Below are 12179 nucleotides of genomic sequence, written 5' to 3'. Positions count from 1 at the left end.
GTCTATAAAGAAATGTTTGGTTCATTTTTCTTATCTCATCCCAGTGAAGTTAACAAGTAGCATACTCGTCTAAGTTTGTTTATTGTTTATTAGGATTTTAACATCATGTTTTACACTTTGGTTACATTCATGACAGGAACGGTAGTTACTCATTACACAAGGTTCATCAGTTCACACAAGGTTAATATCAAATACAGTCATGGATAGTTTTGTATCTCCAGTTCACCTCACTTGCATGTCTTTAGACTGTGGGATGAAACCGGAGCACCCGGAGTAAACCCACGCAGACACGGGGAGAACATGCAAACTCCACACAGAAAGGACCCGGACCGCCCCACCTGGGGATCGAACCCAGGACCTTCTAGCTGTGAGGCGACAGAGCTACCCACTTAGCCACTGTGCCGCCCCATACCCGTCTAAGAATGAACTGAAAAACTCAATTTGCAAAGAAAACTGGGATTGATTAATGTAAAAGAATGCACACAGGGAAATGGCTTTATACTGAAAAACAATTAGGTTTCTAAGAACAACCCTGTATCTGTGTTTGCAGTGTGCTTGATCGTGCATTGCTCTCAGATTACTTTGGGTAGGTGATGGATTTGTCAATTTAATTTGAGGGAAAGCCCTCACTGTAAGAGCTTGCTTTAATCTGTGTAATAAATCAAATTATGCTTGTGAGCTCAATTAGGGATTTTCTTTTTGTTCTATTTTGTAGTCCCACAGGGTTGAGTAATTAGCATGTGTATCTGTTTAGCTTTGTTGGCAGGGCACAAACGTGATTCATTGACCTGCCTGGCATACATAATGTGCTATATTAACATGCATTACAGTCATATTGTTAGACCCATTTTACTGCTTATATTGTCGTGACAGGTTTGAGGTGGGTTCGTTTTAGCTGCATTTTTTTTTTTTTACAGGTGCACGAAGCAAACAGTCATGTCAGAGCTGTGTGTAAATAGCGCAGTGCCACCGATTCAAAGGTCAGTCTTGGATCACTGTGCTGTTAGTGGAAATTAAGAATTCTCAAGATCTTGCTACAAAAATCCCCAGATTGTACTAAAAATCCCAAGTAACTGAAAACGACAAAATTGTAAAGATTTATACACCGACCAGGCATAACATTATGACCACTGACAGTGAAGTGAATAACACTGATCATCTCTTCATCACAGCACCTGTTAGTGGGTGGGATATATTAGGCAGCACATGAACATTTTATCCTCAAAGCTGATGTGTCAGAAGCTGGAGAAATGGGCAAGTGTAAGGATTTGAGCGAGTTTGACAAGGGCCAAATTGTGATAGCTAGATGACTGGGTCAGAGCATCTCCAAAACTGCAGCTCTTGTGGGGTGTTCCCGATCTGCAGTGGTCAGTATCCATCAAAAGTGGTCCAAGGAAGGAACAGTGGTAAACCGGCGACAGGGTCATGGGCGGCCAAGGCTCATTAATGCATGTGGGGAGCGAAGGCTGGCCCGTGTGGTCTGATCCAACAGATGAGCTACTGTAGCTCAAATTGCTGAAGAAGTTAACGCTGTCAGAATACACAGTGCATCACAGTTGAAAGGCTGTTTTGGCAGCAAAAGGGGGACCAACACAATATTAGAAAGGTGGTCATAATGTTATGATCCCCCAAATCCCAAGACCTTGGGAAAAATCCCAAGGAGTGGCAACACTGGTGGAGCCAAAACATTAGGATCACCTCCCAAAAATGTGCACAATACTGACTTTCACAGTAGCATATAAATGCAGGGGTGATAGTTACTCACTGTACACATGTTGAATGCAACAGATATGATCAAGCATAAACATCCAGGTTACTTTGATAGAAGATGAATAATTATGGCCAGACAACAGGGTTAAATCATATTTGAAACAGCAAAAATTGCCAACAGGCAGATTAACTGTTGTATTCGAGAATTACCGGACTACAAACTAACGGGTGTTATGGTGTTAGTGTTCACCTCACTTCAACCAATCTGGTCCACAAACTTTAGATTGATACAAACTTTAGATTGATTAGCTTGTTGGAACAAAGAGTATAAAATGTTCTTTCATTACTGCTGGAAATTTTAAAAGGATTTATAAGAGGTACATATACAAGAGGTTCTGACGGCGCAGCATGAGTGATGTGGCCAATGTTAAGGAGCAATTTCACATTTTGGGTCAGTACAATAACAATGTGGATCGCAATACAATTGTGAGTAACAGTAGATTGTAGGTACAATTTGGTGAATTTTATAGCAGTTTGTATACATGCAGTGAATTTTAAGAGACTAACAGTAGGTAGGTATTGTACACTAAATCTTAGTCTTGACTCGTCCTGGTTGGCTTTTTTTCCAAGAAATTATGGATAAGACTGGACCCTGAAAATCTAAATCATTATTCTTTTCTTTATTTAAAATGAGATAAGGCCATAGCCTAGTGATTAAGGTACTGGACTAGTAATCAGAAGGTCACTAATTCAAGCCCAACCACTGCCAGGTTGCTGCTGCTGGGCCCTTGAGCAAGGCCCCTAACCCTCAGTTACTGAAACTGTATACTGTAACTGTAATGTAGGTCACTTTGGATAAAGGTGACTGCTAAATGCCAAAAATGTAAATGTAAAAAAAACAACTGCTAGTTGACACTAAAGAATTCGACTTTCTAATGTGTGTCCACCATGAATCCATATAAACAAGATTTCCAGCAAGGGTGCAGAAAAGTGTGTCATACGTTTTGAAATAATCATTTACTAAATACTACTGTATAACTATACATGCACATCGTAGATGGTGAACTTGACTTTACATTTTGCGGTAACGGACATTAGTCATCATTTACACATCTGGAGTGAACTGAATTAGTATACTTTACAAATACATACTGTTACAGAACTTTAAATTAATCTACTGTTCAACAAGATTAAATTCAAAGGTTCCAGCCATCATTTCAGGCATCTTGCATTCACCGTATAGATAAGAAAACTGACCTATAAAAATGTGCTGTGTAAAGTTTATAGTGATTTTATGGGTATTGAAAATGCCATGAGTAGGAGAGGAAAATTGTATTCATGTTGTCTGGTTTGCACATTTTCAGGTTCTGCACACAGCCACTACTACATAATACAAATTACATGAGTTTTAACTGTTAAACCCCAAATCAGAAAAAGTTGGGACAGTATGGAAAATGCAAATAAAATAAAAATGCAGTGTTTCCTACATTTACTTTGACTTGTATTTGATTGCAGACAGTTTGAATCCAAGATTTTATGTTTTGTCTGCTTTATTTCATTTGTTTATATACCTCCATACCTGCATTTCAGGCCTGCAACACATTCCAAAAAAAAGTTGGGACGGGGGCAATTTAGGGCTAGTAATGAGGTGAAAAAACTAAATAATGACGTGATTCCAAACAGGTGATGTCAACAGGTGATTGTAATCATGGTTTGGTACAAAAGCAGCATTCAGGAAAGGCTGAGTCTTTGATGAGCAAAGATGATCAGAGGATCTCCAGTTTGTCAACAAATGTGTGAGAAAATTATTGAAATGTTTAAAAACAATGCACCTCAAAGAAAGATCGGAAGGGATTTGCATATTTCTCCCTCTACAGTGCATAATATCATTAAACGATTCATGCATAAAAGCCAAGGGCACAAGCTTAAGCTGAACGCCTGTGATAGTAAGGAGTTACATGCACAAATTCCACTTAAAACTTTACTGTGCAAACAAGAAGCCTTATGTTATCCATGTCCAGAAGCGGCGTTGACTTCTCTGAGCTCAGAGGCATCTAGGATGAACCATCACACAGTGGAAACTTGTATTGTGATCAGATGAATCAGCATTCCAGGACGAAAAGGACCATTCAGACTGTTAGTCAGTGTAATTTTGCAGCCTAAAAGTTTTTCACTTTTCTTGTAGTATTTCAGTCAACAATTTAAAATACAGAGAAAAATTTTACTTTTTATGACTCACCTAAACCAAAAACACAGTGAGATGCAAGCAAACCAACCCATGCTGCAAACTTACAGTCTAAATGCCAACAAACACATTCATTCAGCTCAATGATATTCTGTAATCTACATGTAGGAAGTGGGAGGCTGTACTCAGCCAGTCTAAAATAAAGCAATAAGCCACGAGAGGCCGTGCGTTACTGTGATTTTAGCACGGGGATGACGTTTTTGGCACGACGCGAAGCGGAGTGCCTAAAACTTCTTTCCCCGTGCTAAAATCATAGCAGTAACTCACGGTCTCCAGTGGCTTATTGCTTTTATAAAACGGCGGTCAACATAAAATACAATAAATACAACAATGTTTAATTCATAAATGTATTTATTGTGTATAAACTTATAATAAAGCATTCTTCCACGATGCCAGGTAGTTCGATTAACAGTGTTGCTAGGCAACATGAGGGCGAAAATAACATTAACTTTTTCTTTTCAGTGGCGTATTAATATGGAATGATGTGAGGTGGTCATAGGTGTGTGTTTATCGGGGATTTTACAACGGCTTCGAACGCAGCTCAGCCAATCAGATTTTAGGATCGGAACTATCCGTTTTATAATAAGTAATTTCCTTTCAATTGGGTCTAAAACTTTTTTGTTTGTATTGATTTTACAGAAAATGGATTTTACAGTTGACATTAAATGGAAGTAAACAGTATTTGTCACATACAATTAAAAAGTGCAATCTCACAACCAAGTCTAAATTGAAATGATTAACTTGTAATTACTTGGTGGTTTTCCCAGTGGAAACACAGTCTCTATAACTTCTGTAAAACCTCTCAACACTAACTCACTCAGGCACATTTTAAAACAAAATTCAATGCAATTAAATAATGCCAACATATCAAGTTCCTCATAACTTCAACAATTAATTAAATGTCATTTTAGTGTTAGAATTGTTAAATAAGCAACACAAGACTTTTAAAAGTTAATAATGCAGAATTTCAGACCTGGAAGAAAGGGAGTTTTGTTAGATTTACCATATCTAAAAATATGTTTCATACTAATGAGTTTTCACTCGAGGTATGTGATCTACTATCTTCTACAGACAGTTACATTTTACTTCTACTAGATTTGAGTGTAGACTTTGATACTGTAATCACAGAATCCTTTTAAATTGCCTTAACCGTGGAAAAGAGATTTGAGGCACTGCTTTGAAATGGTTTGCCTTCAACCTTTCAGACGGAACATTTTTTCTAATAATGTTAATGTTTTTATCTTTATCAGCACCTTCCACCTGTGGCATTATCCATGGTTCAATCTCATTTTCCTCTCTGTACATGTTTCCACTGGGATTTACCTTTCCAAAAACATTATCATTTTATGTATCTGCTATTATAACCTGACATTAAAGGGCTTATGAAGTGCTCTTTTTAGCTGTGTAAATCATTTATAACAACACTTGAACCACCTGCCTAATATCCTGTCAAGACAGATCTAACCCAGTAAGACATTATGAGCAGGTTCTTCAAGTTCTTTATGTAAGGTGGATTACATGGCCAGCCACCATGATCTTGTAGAACATTAGACCGGTTGACCTTCATAAAACTGCCTTGATGTCCAGTTCTGATGTGTTCATGTACAATGTAGATGCTTTCAGCAACGGACGGGAGTTAGCATGCGAAGATGCAATCATGCAGCCCCGTACACTGAAGGTTTTAATGCACGGTGTTGACATTCACCCCATGCCAGTTATTAAAGTTATCTTCAATTTGAGCCCAGTAGAGGAGGTTTGATTGTCTAGACCAAATGCCATAGCCTTCATGTCTTCCGGCACCAAGAGGCCTCAGTCCCTGACAACCTGTGGGCTGTTTGTGACTTGTCCCTCCTTGGACCACTGTTGATAGGTACTCACCATGGCTGCCTTTTTTTGAAGATACCATATCAATCTACCCAACATTTATTATATCCTTGACTGCAACATGCACAATTTTTACAAATGGGTAATGCTACAAGGATGAACATATAGGGTTAAACTACAGTATGTTTTGGCTTATAGGTGAACATAAAAGCTGTATCTAAAACGTGAATATAAAATTATCTGAGCAAATGATTTTGATCCTGATACAAAAAAGGAGGATCATGCTTACTCTGTGGCTGCTATTTTGTGGCTATTAATTTACACTAAATCCTTTACGACTACCAGCATCTCAATTAGAGACATATTGCTTTCTGTGGTTGAAAAGTCTACAGAAGATTCTGTTAAGCTTGCACCTAAATACTTGTCTTTTTTCTATTTATTTATGCATTTTCTCCCCTTTTTCTTACGATTTAGCATAGTCAATCTGTCTTCCACTGCTGTGGATCCCTGGTTGCATTTGAGGTGGGTATATTTTTTGCTCACGCCTCTTCCAACCCGTGCGCAGTTCTTAGCTGACCCCTTATTTTTGTCCATGCATTTTGCACAGGCACCTCTATCTGCTAATCAGGGTCCTTACACAGCATTTAAAGACCCCACCCACTTATAGTCTGGTCATCCCACCCAGCAGTCACGGTGGCCAATTATTGTCTGCTGCAGGCAATGCCAATTGTGCCCGCTAGATGGCGCCCAGCTGTCCGGTGTCCGAGTCTTGAATCTCTGCACTGGTGTCGTAGTGGAATATCATGCTGCCCACCTGGGCGCATACTTGTCTTTTTTTATTTTACTTTTATTTTAGTCTAGCATTACTGTACATCAGTTTATAATTTTTTAATGTGCTAAATAAATATAAAAAAAAACAAGTTCTTGATGTCAGTAGGTTTAACCACTTCAGGCACAATACACTACATAACTCACCACTTAAGTACCATTTAAGTATCAAAATCCCCCCTCCCTCCGAAAAAATAAACAAAAAAAGTGGCTGACATTAATCCCTATGTCGAAGGGGGATTTACTGAAGTCTTACAGGGAGAACACAAGTCTTTACCTGGAACATTATCAGCGGAGCCAGAAATGTTTATTCACCTTTAACAAAAAGGTCAAAGTCATTGTGCTACTTTACTCTTCTAACAATAAGATACTGGCTGAGGAAGCTAGACGAGACATTCTGCTCGCAGTAATTAATTTCATTTAGATCATTTCTTCCTGCTATTTATACGATCTGAATTTCATCAGGCAGACGATAACATCTTGTGATTGTTATGTAAATCTGGCCTTGCTGTTAATGCTGCCTCGTAATAGAGGTTAAATCTATCTATCTTCAGTTCACCTCACTTGCATTTCTTTGGACTGTGGGAGGAAACTGGAGCTCCTGGAGGAAACCCACACAGATGCAAACTCCACACAGAAAGGACCCAGACCACACCACATGGGGATCGAACCCAGGACCTTCTTGCTGTGAGGCGACAGTGCTACCCACTGTGCCGCCCCTGGAGGTATTTAAAGAAGAAAAATGTATAATTTAATTAATATATATAAATATAGTGGTTATATTTACTATATAAATGTATATAGTGGAATAATCATTGCAGATTTTAGAATCAGACCTTGTGCCCTGTAAGTGTGGACGCAGTGGGAATGTGCAAGTTTGTGACATTCTGAAAAGAAAAGTAATTTAATTACAGAAAGACTTCCTGTCTTTGTCTCTGACAAGACTTTAACCAGCTTTATTCTCTAAACTGCAGTGAGAGAACAGATGAAAAGTGCCTCAAGCAGATCAATAAAAGAAATAGAAAGTATGTGGACAAAACAGTTATTCAGCAAGGGAACAATGTTCCAGTCCAGCAGATCTTGGTAATATAGCCAACCAGCGGTGCGTTCTTCCAAAAGGACATAGTGCATAAAGTTACACTATGTTTCCAATCAGAAACAATCAAAATTGTTCTTCCTTACACACAGTCAGTTGTGTCTGTTGACATCTGGCCAATTCTGTGGTTGTGCCACCCAACCACGCTTTATTTGTCTTATTTTGTATACAAGTACACATTAGAACCACCTCCTTGTTTCTACACTCACTGTCCATTTTATCAGCTCCACTTACCATATAGGAGCACTTTGAAGTTCTACAATTACCGACTGTAGTCCATCTGTTTCTGTGCATGCTTTGTTAGCCTCCTTTCCTGCTGTTCTTCAGTGGTCAGGACTCTCAGGACCACTACAGAGTAGATATTATTTGGGTGGTGGATCATTCTCAGCACTGCAGTGGCACTGACATGGTGGTGGTGTGTTAGTGTGTGTTGTGCTGGTATGAGTGGATAAGACACAGCAGCGCTGCACTTAGAATAATCCACCAGCCAACAGCGCCCCGTGGGCAGCGTCCTGTGACCACTGTTGAAGGTCTAGAAGATGACCAACTCAAATAATAGCAATAGATGAGCGATCGTCTCTGACTTTACGTCTACAAGGTGGACCAACTAGATAGGAGTGTCTAAATGAGTGGACAGGTAGTGGTCACGGTATTTAAAAATTCCAGCAGCGCTGCTGTGTCTGATCCACTCATACCAGCACAACACACACTAACACACCACCACCATGTCATTGTCACTGCAGTGCTGAGAATGATCCACCACCTAAATAATACCTGCTCTGTAGTGGTCCTGTGGGGGTCCTGACCATTGAAGAACAGGATGAAAGCAGGTTAAAAAGGTATGTAGTGAAACAGATGGACTTCAGTCCTACAGTCATGTGTGTAGGAACAAGGAGGTGGTTTTAATGTTATGGTTGATCAGTGTTTTAATGTGTTTTTCTGGAAGGTGTTGGTCATTTTAGTGTTACATGTCCTGGTCTTTGGTTCTTTAATCATAATTTTAAGTTTTAAATATATTAAAGTTGGTACAGTGATTGTAATTGTACAGGTCTTGGTGGTAATGGCTATGGGTACATTAATGGCAATTGACACCATTTATTAAAGGCTGGGACACGCTGACAAATAACTAACAATCTTTGTACCACAGAGAGATGTAACACACATCTCACACACAGAATTGAACGTTAAATAGGTAGTACTGTGTGACCTTTAATTAGGCATTGAAAGGACAACACCTTTTCAACAAGTCATGTGCCTACCAGACTACCAGAACCTCCCCAGTAACTGTAATTGTTATTGTGAAGTGGAAATGTCTCGGACAGCACCAGCAGTTTAGCCATAAATTGATAGCTCACATGTTTATGGTTCTGAGCCCGAGTGCTGAATTGTGTAGCAATAGAAATAATAACAACCCCAACACATTTGTAGCACCTACTGCTGCGTTTCAATCAGCCTCTGAAAGAAACTCTTAACTGTCATTCAGAAGCTTCAAAGATTGAGTTTTTTTTTTTTATAGCAGAGGAAGTGCAAACAAGTTTAGTCACCACGCGCAAGCACTGGTTAGAGTGGTGTAAAGCACATTAGTTTTAATCGTGGATACATTTCAGTTTGGTGGGTGCTAGAAGTTCATAATGGTAAGTGTAAAGTTTGCTAGAAGTGATACTGTTTGAGTTTGGCTTCACAGTTTCAGTAACAAGAAATCCTAGTGCTTTTATGAGGGATCTTCAAAAAGTTTCCGCACTTTTATATTTTGGTTAGAAACGGTAAGGAGGGAGGAGTAGTAATTGGTCGTGTCTAAGAGAGAGCTTATAGTCCGGATTTACCGCCATATAATTTTCACCTTTTCGGACTCTCAAAGAAGCTTTAAGGGGAAGAAGATTTTCATGTGATGATGATGTGAAAGCAGCGGTGCATCAGTGGCTCTGCGCTCAACCGCTCAATGTTGATGGCATTAAAAAGTTGGTACGACGCTGGGAAAAATGCATCAGAAGGTGACTGGAAAAGTAATCTCACTCACTTTCTTAATCGCTTATCCAATTAGGGTTCTGGGGGGGGGGGGCTGAATCCTATCCCAGCTTTTCAATGGGCGCAAGGCACACAGTAACACCCTGGACAGGGCGCCTGTCCATTGCAGGGCAGACACACATATACACACACACACACACACACACTCATACACACTTTATGTGTATGAGTGGCAATTCTATAGGGCAATTAAGTGTCTCCAATTAACCTGACTGCATGTTTTTGGACTGTGGGAGAAAACCGTAGCTCCCAGAGGAAACCCACGCAGACACTGGGAGACTCCGCACAGAAAGGAACCGGACTGCCCCACCTGGAGATCGAACTCAGGACCTTCTTGCTGTGAGGCGACAGTGCTACCCATTACCAAATTCTTGATAAATAGAGTTTAAAAAGTGTGGAAACCTTTTAAAGAACCCTCATAGATATGCTAGATGCCACTACACACAGAGATGTGTCTACTTTCAAAGTTTGAGTAATCCCATTTTTATTTCAAGCAAGGCAGTGGCAAAAAAATTTGTAGTTTTAGTTCAAAAGTACTGGGATGAATAAGAATGCAGACTGTAAGTCAGGACTTATTGTTGAACATAAGTGCTCAATCTTACTAATGCTCATTAGGATAAATTAGTATTGTACCTGAGTCAATGGCTAAATGGCGCCTCACAGCAAGAAGGTCCTGGGTTCGATCCCCAGGTGGGGTCCTTTCTGTGTGGATTTTGCATGTTCTCCTAGTGTCTGCGTGGGTTTCCTCTGCAAGCTCCGGTTTCCTCCCACAGTCCAAAAACATGCAAATGTATTGGAAATGCCAAATTGTCCATGACTGTGATTGATTTTAAACTTGTGAACTGATGAACTTTGTGTAATGAGTAACTACCGTTTCTGTCATGAATGTAACCAAAGAGTGTAAACATGACATTAAAATCCTAATATAATAAATAAATACATACATTTTAAAATGTAAAGAATTCCTCCTCAAAAGAGTGGAAGCTGTTCAAATAGGCTGGGTCACAACTCACCATTAATACCGGCGATCATTCTTAATGAATGCAGTGTTTGGCTACCCTGACCACCCCTGCATAAAAAAACATAACCAAATGGACCAAAGGTAAAAGAAAATGCCAAGGACACATTGGACTTATTAGAAATAATGTGCCTCGTGTGTCTAGAGCAAATTGCAATAAGAACTGGCACACTCTGCCTTACCTCACTTTAGCTTATTTGGCAACAACACAGCTTCATTTCAAGTTGAGAACACTGGCACTTTGCTAAATAAGTATTTTCCTCTGTTTTATTCAGAAAGAATTCCAGAACAGGTTAATACGCTTCGACCCTTCTGAAAGCCGTACTCAGGGCCCATGCGCACGCTTATTTGATTATGGAGGCTTTTCGCATCATTTCCTGTCATGGCATTTGCTAAAAATGACTGAGTGGAAGTTGGAGAGGGAAAAGGGTCTGTGACTGGGTTGTGTTGATAGCCAGTAACCATTTGAGTGTGAGTCAGCGTGTGCTCAGTGAATTGATAAATCGACCCATTACGGTTGCAGCCTTCCCATTTTACTTTTTTTTTTTTAAGGTTTCATCCTGGAGCCACAAACGTTTCAGTCTGTTCTGTCTTTACTTTTAACACATAAAAAAAGACATTTTCCAATGGTAATGATTGTCAAACTGTAGAGTATTTACCAATACTGATGGTTAAAGCTTGCCCAGATGGTAAAGCAGAGTTTTCTTGCATGTGATTAAAAAAAGAAATAAAGTTTCTATCTAATTCAAGATTTTTATTTATTTATTTGTTTTGTGCAGCTGTAGCTGCAGAAGGGGCAAAATAAGGTAAATTTTGTAAATAAAATAAAAGTAAAAAAGATTAGGAAATATAAATAAAAGCAATATTAACAGTTACAATGCTTAAAACATACGCCTGTGTAAATGTATGTGCTAGCAGAATGTATATTATGAGCATTTTCACTGTTTGTTATCTGTATGGCCTGGGGGACGGACCTTCTTAACCTCTCATTTTCCAGAGGGTAATCACCGGAACAGATTCCAATTTTCCTCCCAATCTAGTCGCATCCAATTACCCGATTGCATTACGCTTCCTCTCTACTGATGCTCATCTCCACTGCTGATTGAGGAGAGCCGAGACTGACACACGCCCCCTCCGACACGTGTGCAGTAGCTGACTTCATCTTTTCACCTGCACGAGGCGAGTTCATATGCGGATCAGCTTTGTGTACGGAGAGCCACACCCTGATCAGCATTATTCCTCGACTCATCAATCAGCCAGCAGAGGTCGTAATTGCATCAGTTATGAGGTCCCTATCCAGCTCCCCACCCTGTATGAACAACAAGCCATTTGTTGTTCATGTAGCTGCCCAGCCGGATGGCAGAGCTGAGTTTTGAACCGACGAGTTCGAGATGTCAGCTCTGGTGTGCTAGCGTGTTTTACCGCTGCGCCAC

The sequence above is a fragment of the Trichomycterus rosablanca genome, chromosome 7, assembly GCF_030014385.1.
Source record: "Trichomycterus rosablanca isolate fTriRos1 chromosome 7, fTriRos1.hap1, whole genome shotgun sequence".
Taxonomy (NCBI): domain Eukaryota; kingdom Metazoa; phylum Chordata; class Actinopteri; order Siluriformes; family Trichomycteridae; genus Trichomycterus; species Trichomycterus rosablanca.
This window is presented reverse-complemented; position numbering follows the sequence as displayed.